The sequence below is a fragment of the Peromyscus maniculatus genome, chromosome 14 (genome assembly GCF_049852395.1).
Source record: "Peromyscus maniculatus bairdii isolate BWxNUB_F1_BW_parent chromosome 14, HU_Pman_BW_mat_3.1, whole genome shotgun sequence".
NCBI classification, from domain to species: domain Eukaryota; kingdom Metazoa; phylum Chordata; class Mammalia; order Rodentia; family Cricetidae; genus Peromyscus; species Peromyscus maniculatus.
This window is the reverse complement of record NC_134865.1, coordinates 86,533,353-86,547,266: the sequence shown is the minus strand read 5'-3', so window position 1 is coordinate 86,547,266 and position 13,914 is coordinate 86,533,353. Positions and strand designations below refer to the sequence as shown.

Sequence of the window (13,914 nt, the reverse complement as noted above, 5' to 3'; positions counted from 1 at the left end):
AGTCAGGGATTGTGATGCCTCCAGAGGTTGTTTTATTGTACAGGATTCTTTTGGCTATCCTGGGTTTTTTGTTTTTCCATATGAAGTTGAGTATTATTCTTTCCAGGTCTGTGAAGAATTGTGTTGGTATTTAGATGGGGATTGCATTGAATCTGTAGATTGCTTTTGGTAAGATTGCCATTTTTACTGTGTTAACCCTGCCTATCCATGAGCATGGGAGATCTTTCCATTTTCTGACATCTTCCTCAATTTCTTTTTTCAGGGACTTAAATTTCTTGTCATATAGGTCCTTCACTTGCTTGGTTAGTGTTACCCCAAGGTATTTTATGTCATTTTTGGCTATTGTAAAGGGTGATGCATCTCTAATGGCCTTCTCAGCTTCTTTATCCATTATATATAGGAGGGGTAATGATTTTTTGATTTGATCTTGTATCCTGGTATGTTGCTGAAGGTGTTTATAAGCTTTATCAGTTCGTGGGTGGAATCCTTGGGGTCACTCAAGTATACTATCATATCATCTGCAAATAGGGAAAGCTTGATTTCTTCCTTTCTAATTTATATCCCCTTAATCTCCTTATGTTGTCTTATTGCTCTGGCTAGAACTTCAAGTACTATATTGAATAAATATGGGGAGAGTGGACAGCCTAGCCTCGTTCCTGAATTTAGTGGAATTTCTTTGAGTTTCTCTCCATTTAATTTGATGTTGGCTGTTTCCTTCCTTTAATTGCCTTTATTATGTTTAGGTATGTTCCCTGTATTCCTGAATGCCCCAAGACTTTTATCATGAAGGGGTGTTGGATTTTGTCAAATGCCTTTTCTGAATCTAGTTTGATGATCATGTGGTTTTTTTCTTTGAGTTTGTTTATATGGTATATTACATTGATGGACTTTCGTATGTTGAATCACACTTGCATCCCTGGGATGAAGCCTACTTGATCATAGTGGATAATTGTACTGATGTGTTCTTGGAGTCTGTTTGCCAGTCTTTTATTGAGTATTTTTGCATCAATGTTCATGAGGGAGATTGCTCTGTAGTTCTCTTTCTTTGTTGCATCCTTGTTTGGTTTAGGAATCAGCGTAATTGTGGCCTCATCGAAGAAGTTTGGTAATGTTCCTTCTGTTTCTATTATGTGGAACAATTTAGAGAGTATTGGTATTAACTCTTCTTTGAAGATCTGGTAGAATTCTGCACTGAAACCATCTGGTCCCTGGCTTTTTTTGGTTGGGAGACTTTTAATGACTGTTTCTATTTCCTTAGGAGTTATTGGACTATTTAAATAGTTTATCTGGTCTTGATTTAACTTAGGTATGTGGTACCTATCCAGAAAATTGACCATTTCTTTTAGGTTTTCCAGTTTTGTGGAGTAGAGGTTTTTGAAATATGACCTGATAATTCTCTGGATTACCTCAATGTCTGTTGTTATGTCCCCCTTTTCATTTCTGATTTTGTTGATTTGGAATCTCTCTATCTTTTGGTTAGTTTGGATAAGGGCTTGTCTATCTTGTTGATTTTCTCAAAGAACCAACTCTTTGTTTCATTATTTTTTTGTATTATTCTCTTAGTTTCTAATTTATTAATTTCACCTCTCACTTTGATAATTTCCTGGCGTCTATTCTTCCTGGGAGACTTTGCTTCTTCTTGTTCTAGAGCTTTCAGGTGTGCTGTTAAGTCACTACTGTGGGATTTCTCCAACTTCTTTATGTGGGCATTTAGTGCTATGAATTTCCTTCTTAACACTGCTTTCATAGTGTCCCATAAGTTTGGGTATGTGGTGTCTTCATTTTCATTGATCTCTAGGAAGTCTTTAATTTCTTTCTTTATTTCTTCCTTAACCCGTTGGTGATTCAGTTGAGCATTATTCAGTTTCCATGAGATTGTAGGTTTTCTGTAGTTTTTGTTTTTGTTGAAATCTAACTTTAAACCATGGTGGTCTGATAGACCACAGGAGGTTATTCCAATTGTTTTGTATCTGTTGAGATTTGCTTTGTGGCCAAGTATGTGGTCGATTTTAGGGAATGTTCCATGGGGTGCTGAGAAGAAGGTATATTCTTTCTTGTTAGGATGGAATGTTCTGTAGATATCTATTAGGTCCAATTGGGCCATGACATTAGTTAAGTCCTTTATTTCTCTGTTAAGTTTCTATTTGGGAGATCTGTCCAGTGGTGAAAGTGGGGTGTTGAGATCTCCCACTCCCACATTAATGTGTGGGGTTTTATATGTGGTTTAAGCTTTAGTAATGTTTCTTTTACATATGTGGGTGCCCTTGTGTTTGGGGCATAAATGTTCGGAATTGAAACTTCTACTTGGTGGATCCTTCCTCTGATGAGGATATAATGCCCTTCTTGATCTCTTTTGATTGATTTTAGTTTGAAGTCTATTTTGTTGGATATCAGGATGGCTACACCCGCTTGTTTCTTAAGACCATTTGATTGGAAAGTCTTTTCCCAACCTTTTATTCTCAGGTAGTGTCTCTCTTTGAATTTGAGATGTGTTTCTTGTATGCAGCAGAAAGATGGGACCTGCTTTTGTATCCATTATTTGAGCCTCTGTCTTTTTATAGGTGAATTAAGTCCGTTGATATTAAGGGATATTAATGACCAGTGATTGTTCATCCCTGTTATTTTTGGTGGTAGTGTGTGTGTACTTCTCTTCTTTGGGGTTTACTGTTGTGGCTTTATCTATTGCCTTTGTTTTCGAGTGAGTATCTGACTTACTTCGGTTCGAATTTTCCTACTAGTGCTTTCTGTAGGGCTGGGTTTCTGGATAGCTATTGTTTAAATCTGGCTTTGTCTTGGAATGTCTTGTTCCTTCCATCTATGATGATTGAAAGTTTTGCTGGGTATATTAGTCTGGGCTGACATCCATGGTCTCTTAGTGTCTGCATTACATCTGTCCAGGTCCTTCTGGCTCTCAAAGTCTCCATTGAGAAATCGGGTGTTATTCTGATGGGTTTCCCTTTATAGGTCACTTGGCCTTTTTCCTTGGCTGCTCTTAATATTCTTTCTTTATTCTGTACATTTAGTTGTTTAATTAGTATATGTCGAAGGGACTTTTTTGGGGGGTCTAGTCTGTTTGGTGTTCTATAGGCTTCTTGTATCTTCATAGGCAATTCCTTCTTTAAGTTGGGAAAGTTTTCTTCTATAATTTTTTTTGAATATATTTTCTGTGCCTTTGAGTTGGTATTCTTCACCTTCTTCTATCCCTATAATTCGTAGGTTTGGTCTTTTCATGGTGTCCCAAATTTCTTGGACATTTTGGTTCATGACTTTGTTGGCTTTAGTGTTTCCTTCGACTGGTGAAACTACTTCTTCTACTGTATCTTCAATGCCACAGATCCTCTCTTCCATCGCTTGCATTCTGTTGGTTATACTTGCATCTGAAGTTCCCGATCTTTTACTCAGGTTTTCTATTTCCAGCATTCCCTGTGTTTGTGTCTTCTTTATTTTTTCAATTTCCCTTTCAGGTCTTGGATTGTTTCCTTTGTTTCATTGCTTTGTCATGATTTTCTTTCACTAATTTATTGTTTTCTTGCAGTACTTTATTGTTTTATTCCAGGACGTTATTGTTTTCTTGCAGTACTTTATTGTTTTCTTCCAGGACGTTATTGTTTTCTTGCAGGACTTTATTGTTTTCTTCTAATTTATTTGCCCTTTCCTCTAGTTTTTTACAGCATTCTTCCAATTTTCTTGTCTTTTCCTCTACACAAGCCTGTAACTTCTTCATGAAGTTACTCATAAGGCTACTTTCTTCTGCTTCTTCCAACTTTTGATGTTCAGGTCTAGATGGTGGAGGCAGGCTAGGTTCTGGTGGTGCTGTATTGCTCTTCATTTTGTTGCATGTACTTCTGCCTTGACGTCTGCCCATCTCCTTGTGGTTCCTTGTTTGTCTTATCAGTGTACTTGGTTCAAAAAGAGCTGACAGATTCAGGAAGTCTCTCTCTCTTGTCCAGATGGGATTCCTCTTGTCCAAATAGGAACTCCGGGGCAGGATGGAAGCTCTTATCTGGTCCGGAAGTTTCTGGTCCAGAAGGAAAGTCGGGAGCAGGATTGGAGCTGGGGGCTGGTCTCTAAGTCTCAGGAAGTGGCTGGGGTCTCAAGCAGATGGTCGTGGGGGCAGGGCACGGAGATTTCAGGGGCTGCGCGGGGCTTGAAAAAGGGGATCCCAACCGGTGAGGCTAGATGGGGACCTTCCCGGTGGCCAGAACCTGGGGCCAAGTTGGGCAGGTCTTCCTGGAGTGGCTGGTGCCCAGGGATGGGGTCCGGGTTGGGGCCAGATACTCACCTCTGGTCCAGAAGGGAAGTCGGGGGCAGGATGAGAGCTGGGGGCCTGTCTCTAAGTCTCAGGGAGTGGGTGGGGACTCAGGCAGATGGGGGTTGGTGCAGGGCATGGAGATTGCAGGGGCTGCGGGGGGGGGGGGGGGCTTGGAGATCACTTCTTAAATATAACACCAGTAGCACAGACACTGAGACAAACAATCAATCAATGGGACCTCTTGAAACTGAGAAGCTTTTGTAGTGCAAAGATACGGTCAACAAGGCAAAGCAAGACCTACAGAATGGGAAAAGATCTTCACCAACCCCGCATCTGACAGAGGACTGATATCCAGAATATATAAGGAATTCAAGAAATTAGACATCAAAACGACCAACAGTCCAATAGAGAAATGGGCTTTAGAACTAAACAGAGAATTCTCAACAGAGGAAACTCAAATGGCTGAAAGACATTTAAGGAATTGCTCAACATCCCTAATCATCAGGGAAATGCAAATCAAAACAACTCTGAGATAGCACAACTCTGCCAATACTTCTAAATTATTGGCATTGTATACTGGTTTTGTGGAGCAAATAAGGCACAGTAGTGTCTGTGGTCAAAAGCAAAATAAAATAATTCTTTGAATTATAAAACAAATATGTAATAAATAATCAATAATTATATTATTTTTCTTACTCAGTTTTGTCTCTTACCTTTGTTCTAGGCATTCAGATGTCTAATACTTCTACCACAAATCTCACTATACTGCAGCAGGAAATGCAAACAAGGCCTCCTTTCATGAAATTCAGTCCAGCTATATTCCTGTAGCACTGGCTGAGAAGCCCAATCCTGGATTCTGAAGCCTTTCAACTCAGTCATAACACTAAGTGATGACCACTAACTGAAGAGTTGTGTGTGAAAGAAGATTTCGTTATTACTTTTAACTTTTTTTAATTAGAAATTTTGTTGAGAATTTCTTAAACTGAGTGCTGTACCCATCAGTATCCACACTTACATTCTTTCCATACGCAACTCTCACACTCTATAAAATTCATGATTTCCTCATTTTAGTTAACTTTTACCACTCTCTCTTCTCTCTGTGTATCTCTCTGTGACTCTCTCTGTGTGCAGATGTGTGTAACATATTGAACTCTGTTATAGTTACATATATGTACATATGTGCAGCAGTCCACTTGGGATTGAATAACCTATTGGGGAGCTTGTCCTTGAAGAAAACTGATTCTCCCTCTCTCAGCAGACATTGATTACCTGTAGCTTTTCATTTGGTGGTGGGGACCTGAGAGGTTTCCTCCTATCCTATGGACATCTAGTTTAGGCATCAATATTGTCAAAATTTCATGGTTACAGCATCCCTGTCCTGTCTAGAAGACTGCGTCATATAGTAGCATTCTAGTATTCTAGATCTTACAATATTTGTCTCCTCTTCATAATTTTCCCTTACCCCTTATTGTAGAGTTTGCATTAAAGATTCTGTGACTATAGTTGGACATCCCAGGGTCACTTGTTTTCTGCATGATTGCCTAATGTGGATCTCAGATATAGTCTCCATCTGCAATTAAAAATACAAGAGCTTTATTAATGAGAGAGTTGGAAACTTTATCTGAAGATATAGGATAAGTTTTTAGAACGCAGAAAATATATCATTGTCTTTCTGTCAGGACATAATTGTAGGTCAAAGGCTTTGTAGCTGGGTTGCTGTTTACCTTTTTACTTTGGTACCATGAAGGCAGAATACGCTTTTTTGACATAACCATAATATCTGATTGTGTTTAAGGACACTTCTATGAGATTACACCTGTTCCTGAAACTACTGGGGGCGGGGGATGGCACAGACCTGATACTTGATAGCCCTGGGTCCTAGGAGAAAAATCCATTAATACCGGTCTGCTAAAGAAGGAACAGGCAGGAAAGATTTTGAAAAAGCCAGGCAATCTGGCAGCACTTCGACACCATAACCTTGAGGAATAGAAGGCCTATGTGCTAAGTAAGAACAATGTCTATCCAGCAGCTCAGAGAAGCAAGACCATGGTAAACCCTGCCTAAGATGTGGGAAAGAGCAAAGATAACATGGTGGCATGTGGAGAAACATCACAGATAGAGAGTGAACTGTGGGAGAGGAAGGAGCTGGGTGACCAAATAAGCATACAAAGATCTTTGGCTAAAACTGTTTCCTGGAATTTAATGACACATCAGCAAATAATCTTATTTTTCTGTGAACTGTACACAGCTCCCATATGGACATTTATAGGAACTCTCATCCTTAGGGAGCTAGAGCACTGTGAAGATGGGGGATTTCCTGTGAGTGCTGGTGTCTCCCTCCTGGAGAGAACCTTCTTTCTCTTTGCTCATTTTAACATTCACCCATTTCTCTTGTGGGAGGGAGCAGCTCATAAGCACCTTGGTAAGTGATGGAGGTGCAGGCAGGAGAGTTCCAAAGCCTATCACAGCAGGCTTTTGATGTCACCAAGAGCTTATCCTTGTGGCCTTAAGGTAATGGCAGAAGCAGCCCATTGGAAGATATCAGAGGAACTGAGAGGGAAAGCATCCATTTCCAAGTTCCACACCCTGTCAGAATTTTACTGATCTGACAATATAAAGGAGCAATGATCAGGCAAGTTCCAATCCCAACCTCAATCACCGTGACCTTCTTCACTCTGCTTCCCTGCTGCTCTGACCCTCGGAGGGACCAAACAGTAGTGCAAAGTGCTCCAGCAGACAATCCTCAGCTGACAGTTATGCTAATGTATCATGTACCCAAAACACAGAGAGAGTCTCCCAAGCATGGTTTAGGGTGAAAACCCAATACAAACACAGAAATGGGGTTCTTCCCTGATTTGTTGGTATAACCTACAAAGTTCTCTCCTAATCCTTTGGAAGGCCAAGAATGAATTCATTCTACAGACAGACAGCAGTGGTGCTTTGAGGAACTTCATCGTTATTATTTTTTTCATGTGATGGGAACACAAACATCACACAAATCACTAATAAAGAGTTTTATGGAGCTCATCCTGGTGCCTTGCCGTGGATCTCTGTATTTGCCTCCATCTGTCACTGGACAAAGGCTCTATGATGACAGCTAGATTATTTGCTAGGCTTTTCATCAGAGTATACAAGGCCAGGCACCCTCTGGACCACTGCCAGCAGTCCAAGGTCGGGTCAACCTTGTGGATTCCTGAGAGCCTCCCCAGCACCCTGCCTCTCCCTATTCTCATGTCCTCATCTATCATGATATCTTCCCCCCCTGCCCTCCAACCCTGTCCCTGTTCCAGCTCGACCCTCCCATTTTCCTATGTTCTCATCCCCCACTCCTTGCCCTCTGCCACCCCACACACACCCAGTCCACTCATGAAGATCTCATCCACTTCTCCTTCACAGGATCATCCATGTGTCCCTCCTAGGGTGTTTTCCTGTTAGCTAGCCTCTCCGGAGTTGTGCGTTCCAGTCTGGCCATCCCTTCCCTCCCATTTAGTATCCACTTATGAGTGAGTACATACTATGTGTGTCCTTCTTAGTCTGGGTTACCTCACTCAAGATGATATTTTCTAGATCCGTCCATTTGCCTGCAAATTTTATGATAACATTGTTCTTTACTGCTCAGTAGTACTCCATTGTGTATATGTGCCATATTTTCTTTATCCATTCTTCAGTTGAGGGATATCTCGGTTGTTTCCAGGCACCAGGCTGAGCTCCAGGAATCCAATTGATGAGAGCGAGGAGAGATACTGAAGGCCAGGGACATTGAGATCATGAAGGGAAGATGTGCAGAGATGACTGGCCACACTAGTGGAAGCCCAGTAACTGTGGACTGGTGGTTGTGGAGCCCCCATGGGACCGGAATAGGCCCTCTGTACATGGAAGATGGTTGTTGGGCACGAACTGTTTGGGGGGCACCCAGGCAGGAGGATCGGGATCTGTCCTTGGTATATGGGCAGGCTTCTGGAATCTGGTGCCTGCGGTGTGACACCTTGCACAGCCTTGGTGCAATGGGAAGGGGCTTGGACCTGCCTAGGCTCAGTGTGCTGGGCTCTGCTGACTCCCCATGGGAGACCTTGATTTGGGGGATGTGGGAATGAGGAGTGGATAGGGAAAGAGGGCTGGGGGGAGGCTGGAGGGAAGAGGGGTATCTGTGGTTAGTATGTGGAGTGAGTAGAAAATTTCTTAATAAAGAAAAATGAAAAGAAAAAAGAAAAAATGACATCAAATGTGTAGTGGGTAGCCATTTCAGCTTTGATCTGGAAGTTCCAACCCCCATTGAGGCTTCAGCAACTGTCTCGCCTACAAGGCAGGGCCAAGAGAGGGCCCTGAAAAAACGAGATCCTGATGTACTGACCGCTCTTGGTTCCTGGACCCTGGACGCTAGAGGTAGACCGTGCAGAGTTCTCCAGAGAACACAACTGGACTGCCCTATGTCTTCCCCAGATCCTGCAACCAACCTATCCCTTCTTTTGTAAGTTATGCCTCTAAATAAACCTCTCTTTTAACTACGTGGAGTGGCCTTAATAATTTCACCAATAAAATGTTAATGACTAATTGGAGAAAGAGTAGACATAATATACGGTTGGTGAGAATATGTCCTGTTGCATTTCCTATGAAATTTTGTCTGTAATTTCCTCCAAAAGCTAAAAATAGAAATGTCATGTGTTCTAGCTAACATCACTCCTGGGCAGACACCTAAGGAATCTCTACTGCAAAGATACCCGATCATTTGTATGCACTGTTGCCATCTTCACAGCATCTAAGAGCTGGAATCAGCCTAGAGTCCCACCAGCTGATGAATGGACAATAAAGATATGGTTGAAGCCTGTCTTCCATTATATGGAGGAACCTGCCTGACTCCATTTATAGACAGGATCCATTATGCTGCATTTTTAAAAATGAGTTTTGGCTGGGCAGTGGTGGCATAAGACTTTAATCCCAGCACTCAGGAGGCAGAGCCAGGTGGATCTCTGTGAGTTCAAGGCCAGCCTGGTCTACCAAGTGAGTTCCAGGAAAGGCTCAAAGCTACACAGAGAAACCCTGCCTTGAAAAATCAAAAAAAAAAAAAATAAGTTTTTTATTAACTGTGAGATTTGAGTTGCTCTCTGCTTCATGGAACCTGACCTTCCCCAACCCATGAAATTGATTTGTTTTTGAGAATACCCTGACCCTCACTATTGCTCCCTGAACCCTTATAATCACATGGTGGGTGGCCACATGTTGTTTATTTAATTATTTATTTATTTATTTATTTATTTATTTATTTATTTATTTCATTTTTCCTTATTGCCCCATTGTCTTGATTCTATAAAACTACTCATAATAATACTCCCTAAAAGAGGTCCATGGGGTGGATTCATGGCTATTCTCTTTAACCTGACTTAGGAGGCACTCATTGGCCAACTTTTGGGTACATACCAATGAAAAGCAACCTTGATTTGGCTCAAACTGTGGTATTTGTCATGGTCATGCTCTTGCCATTGGGATTAACACTATTTGTATAATCATTTAGGTTAATGTTCCTTCTTGCTAATTTGGTTAGGTCTATCATTGCACATTCAATAAGCACACAGGAGATCCAATTATATTCTAACAAAACAGTTGTTTTAATATTTCTAATTACTAATCAAAGTGATGACCCCAGTCTGTGAACATAAATTTTGTATGCCTTTAAGGGATAAGGTCTCCATCAACTTTCTGATTTAATTCTTGAGCCTCCAGTTAATAACAAATTATCCAGGGCCAGAATTGAAAACCTGAATTCACATGAAAGAGCTTTAATTCTTAAGGGATTGAGGGCAGGAGCGAGGATAGATCTCCTGTAAGAAAAGGAAATAATATAGACTGTTTTGGATGCATTGGTGGTGTCTGGAAGGGAGGATCAAATGGAGAGTATGAGGGAAGGGGAGAAAGAAGAGAATAAGGGGAAAGAGAGGTAAAAGTTAGGGCCACTTGAGAGTCAGTATGGAAACCTAATAGAGTAGAAGATTCTAAAGGAGAGATGTAACACCAACATAAGCTACAACTCCTTTGAATTAAAATAGTATCTGGCCTGCAAGATATGCTAGGTCAGTGGTGGAAAAAAGCTTGTGGAAGTAACCAACAATATCTGATTTGACATAAGATGCCTTCAAGAAATAGAACCCATATTCTACAGTACTTGAATGGCCAAGACTCTGAAACTAGATAGTACAGGAACCTAGGGTGAAAATAAGTACTACAGTTCTATAAAAAGAAGATTATAACAAAATCACTCACAATCACATTCTGCTACACTCAAAGATCAGTTCCTTGCTCAGCCATTATAAGAGAAGCTTCCTAGTGCAGCAGATGGGAACATATACAGAGACCCACAGTCAGACAAAATTCTGAGAATGAGAGACTTTTGACACTCAGGACTGTTTGAGATATGTTCTTCAAATCCCCTCAGTGCTCATGGAACACTGAAGAAGAGGCAAAAATATTCTAATAGCAAGAGGTGATAGAAGCACCAAGGAAATAAGGTCCCCTAAGAAACAGGATAGTTGCACATATGATACTGAGGCAGCAATTGCAGAGCCTTCTTGGTGCACCAGATGGGGTCCTAGAGATGAAAGAATTGGACCCACATCCCCAACCCTAGCCCAGAAGCTATCTCCAATTGATGACCACTTGCAAATGAAATATTAGTTTTCTCTAAGGGAGTCTCATTGAGGAAACCAAACACTCTTTTCTTTTTTCCCCTTATATTTATTAAGAAATATTTTCATTCATTTTACACACCAACCAAACATCCTCCTTTTCCTTCCTCCCACCCCCCAGCATCCCCCTCCCAGCCCACCCCCTGTCTCATACATAAGAATGCAAGGTCTCCCATGGGGATGCACATCCAGTAGAGGCAAATCAAGCCCTTTTCCCTGCCTCAAGGCTGCAAGAGGTGTCCCATCATAGGTAGTGGGCTCCATAAGCCCCCACTCATGCACCAGAGATGAGATGGATTCTGATACTATCTCCAGGGGGCTTCTCAAGCAGATCAAGCTGCACAACTGTCTCACTATGCAAAGGGCCTAGAACAGGGAGGGAGGGGGAAAACATTGAAACAGATCCCATGATAGAGAGAGACATCATGGGGATAGAGAGAAACCTAGTGCTAGAGAAGTTACCAGGAATCCCCAAGGATGACCCCAGCCTGAGCTACTAGCAATAGTGGAGAGGGTGCCTGAACTGAACTGGCTTGCCCCAGAGGTCAGACAGATGAATACCCTAACTGTCATCACAGAGCTTTTCTCCAGTGACTGATGGAAGTAGATGCAGAGATCCACAGCCAATCACCAGACAGAGCTCCAAGATTCCAGTCAAAGAGAGAAGGGGGATTCTATGAGCAAGTTCATCACGATCATGATGGAGAAATATGCTCGGACAACCAAAGCAAACTAGAGGGAACTCATGAAAGTTGGATCAATGGCTGTGGAGCCAACATGGGACTGGAAACCAACCCTTCTTAAGCATAGGCTGCATGTCTAAAAGTAGATGGTCATAGAAATCAAATTAAAATGCATTTTTGGAGGTTCCTTTTCTTTTAACATCACATGGTTTTTTATCATTTTATTTGTTTATTTAATTATCTCTTGTTTTATCCAAGACATTATGTTCAGTTGCATACATAATATGGCTACTATTTTTGTGTTTTGATCCAATTCCAGAGTAAGTGCATCAGGAGGTCTCAGCATCTGCACCTCTTTTCTGTCTTTTCTTGGGCTCCTATCCTTTCGGTTGTTTATTTTGACCTGCTCTGATGTGTCCATTTTTGATTGCCCTCATTTTACTTTATTTTATTATTATTCATAAGAAACCTGTTTGTATTCTTAAAAGAGTCAGGGAGATGTTTTGTCTGCAGGGAAGGAGAGGAGGGAAGGATTTGAGAGATGAAGAGAGAGGAGAAACTATATTCATGAGATATTGTATAAGAAAAAAAAATCTAAATTCCATGAAAAAATACTTGACCATAGGTAAAACATACTAGGTGATGAGGAAAGACTGTAACAATGCCCGAGGCAGAAAAGGTCCTATTTATTTAAATCCTTAGTCTCTGTGGTTGGGCTATCACACACTTGCTCCCATGGTTCTGTCCATGTCTAACCTGGGTGGGCTTGAGCCAGGACAGGATAAAGAATGAATGGGGTCCCTGAGTAAGGTTCATGGTGTGCAGAGTTCCCAGCTGCTTCTCTCAGCATCCCACAGCCTGGATGAAGCAAGAAGTAGATGTGGACCCTGGGTAACAACAATATGACAGTGTGCCAAATTTCCATGAAAGATGCAAACCATCACATGTGTGGGAAAAGGAAGAAAAAAGAGCAGGAGCAGTGTGGGCTTACTAATCAGAAAGCAGGAGCTCAGGAACCAAGTGTGAGAAGAAGGTTGACATGAACTAAGACTGCGAAAAGTGTAGGAGGAAAAGAACGTAAGTAAAGAGGTTGTGCTAGAAGTGGAGGTTGGTCATCCCAACGTGTGTTTCCTGGGATCCCTGTAGTCCTCATGCTCTCTTATTTCAGACTCACACTACAGGAAGTCAGATACAGTGATGGCCATATTGTAATAGGCAAATGGAGTAGTATCCACCTTCCCCATTTCTAAAGAAGAGGCTGACTCCCCATATGCAAATGTACCTTCTAGCTCTAAGTTAAATCCCCTCCTGGACTGTGGGAGCTCACATCTCTCTCACAGGAGGCTGACCTCTGAGGAAGAGGAGGTGTAGCCTAGAAGATGACACTGTTCGGTCTTCTGTGTCTGGTGTCAGCCCTTCCTGGTGAGTGTTACCATTTCATACATGTGTCCATGAGGGGTTGTGACAACCTGTGATTGACAGAATTGTCTCTTCTTGTCTGAAGGTATCCTGTCCCAGGTACAGCTTCAGGAGTCAGGACCTGGCCTGGTGAAGCCCTCTCAATCACTGTCCCTCACCTGCTCTGTCACTGGTGACTCCATCACCAGTAATTCCTGGAACTGGATCAGGCAGTCCCCAGGGAAGAAGCTGGAGTGGATGGGGTACATAAATAATGCTGGTAACACCGGCTACAACCCATCCCTCAAGAGCCGCATCTCCATCACTAGAGAAACATCCAAGAACCAGTTCTTCCTGCAGCTGAACTCTGTGACCACTGAGGACACAGCCACATATTACTGTGCAAGATACACAGTGAGGAGACTTCAGCATGAGCCCAGACACAAACCTCCCTGCAGAGGAGCTCTGGACCAGCAGGGGGCGCTCAGCTCTAACCAAATCGAGGAACTCTAAGGCTTCAGAGCTGGAAAGAAAAACAACTGAATTTCTCTGATTTTGGTTCTCAGTTCCTAAGAGCAGAGACTCTTTGGGGTTATTTCTCTCTCTGATGATGAAAAACTGTTTTTCTAGAGTCACATTTGTTTACTTCTCATTGTTACTCTTAAGATGATGTATGTGGTAATATTTCTTGTCCCTTTTGGTTGTGAATCTAGCTTTTACCAGATGAGAAATCTCTCTGGTCTTACAAATATTTTTTTTAATCAAAACATCTTTTTGAAACTCAGCTGACATTGGAATCACAGAATCTCCATACCATCCATCCTCAGATACTTCTGTATATCAGAGCACTTCCAAGATTATTGACACAAAGCAGTTGCTGTTATGCCTAAGGATATATCATAGA

General features: G+C 41.8%; 1 pseudogene; it reads left to right on the top strand.

The window, feature by feature from the left end:
* The first annotated feature begins 12,991 nt into the window (after positions 1-12,991).
* LOC102924955 (Ig heavy chain V region 1B43 pseudogene) lies at positions 12,992-13,523 on the top strand (annotated as a pseudogene).
* Positions 13,524-13,914: the final 391 nt, after the last annotated feature.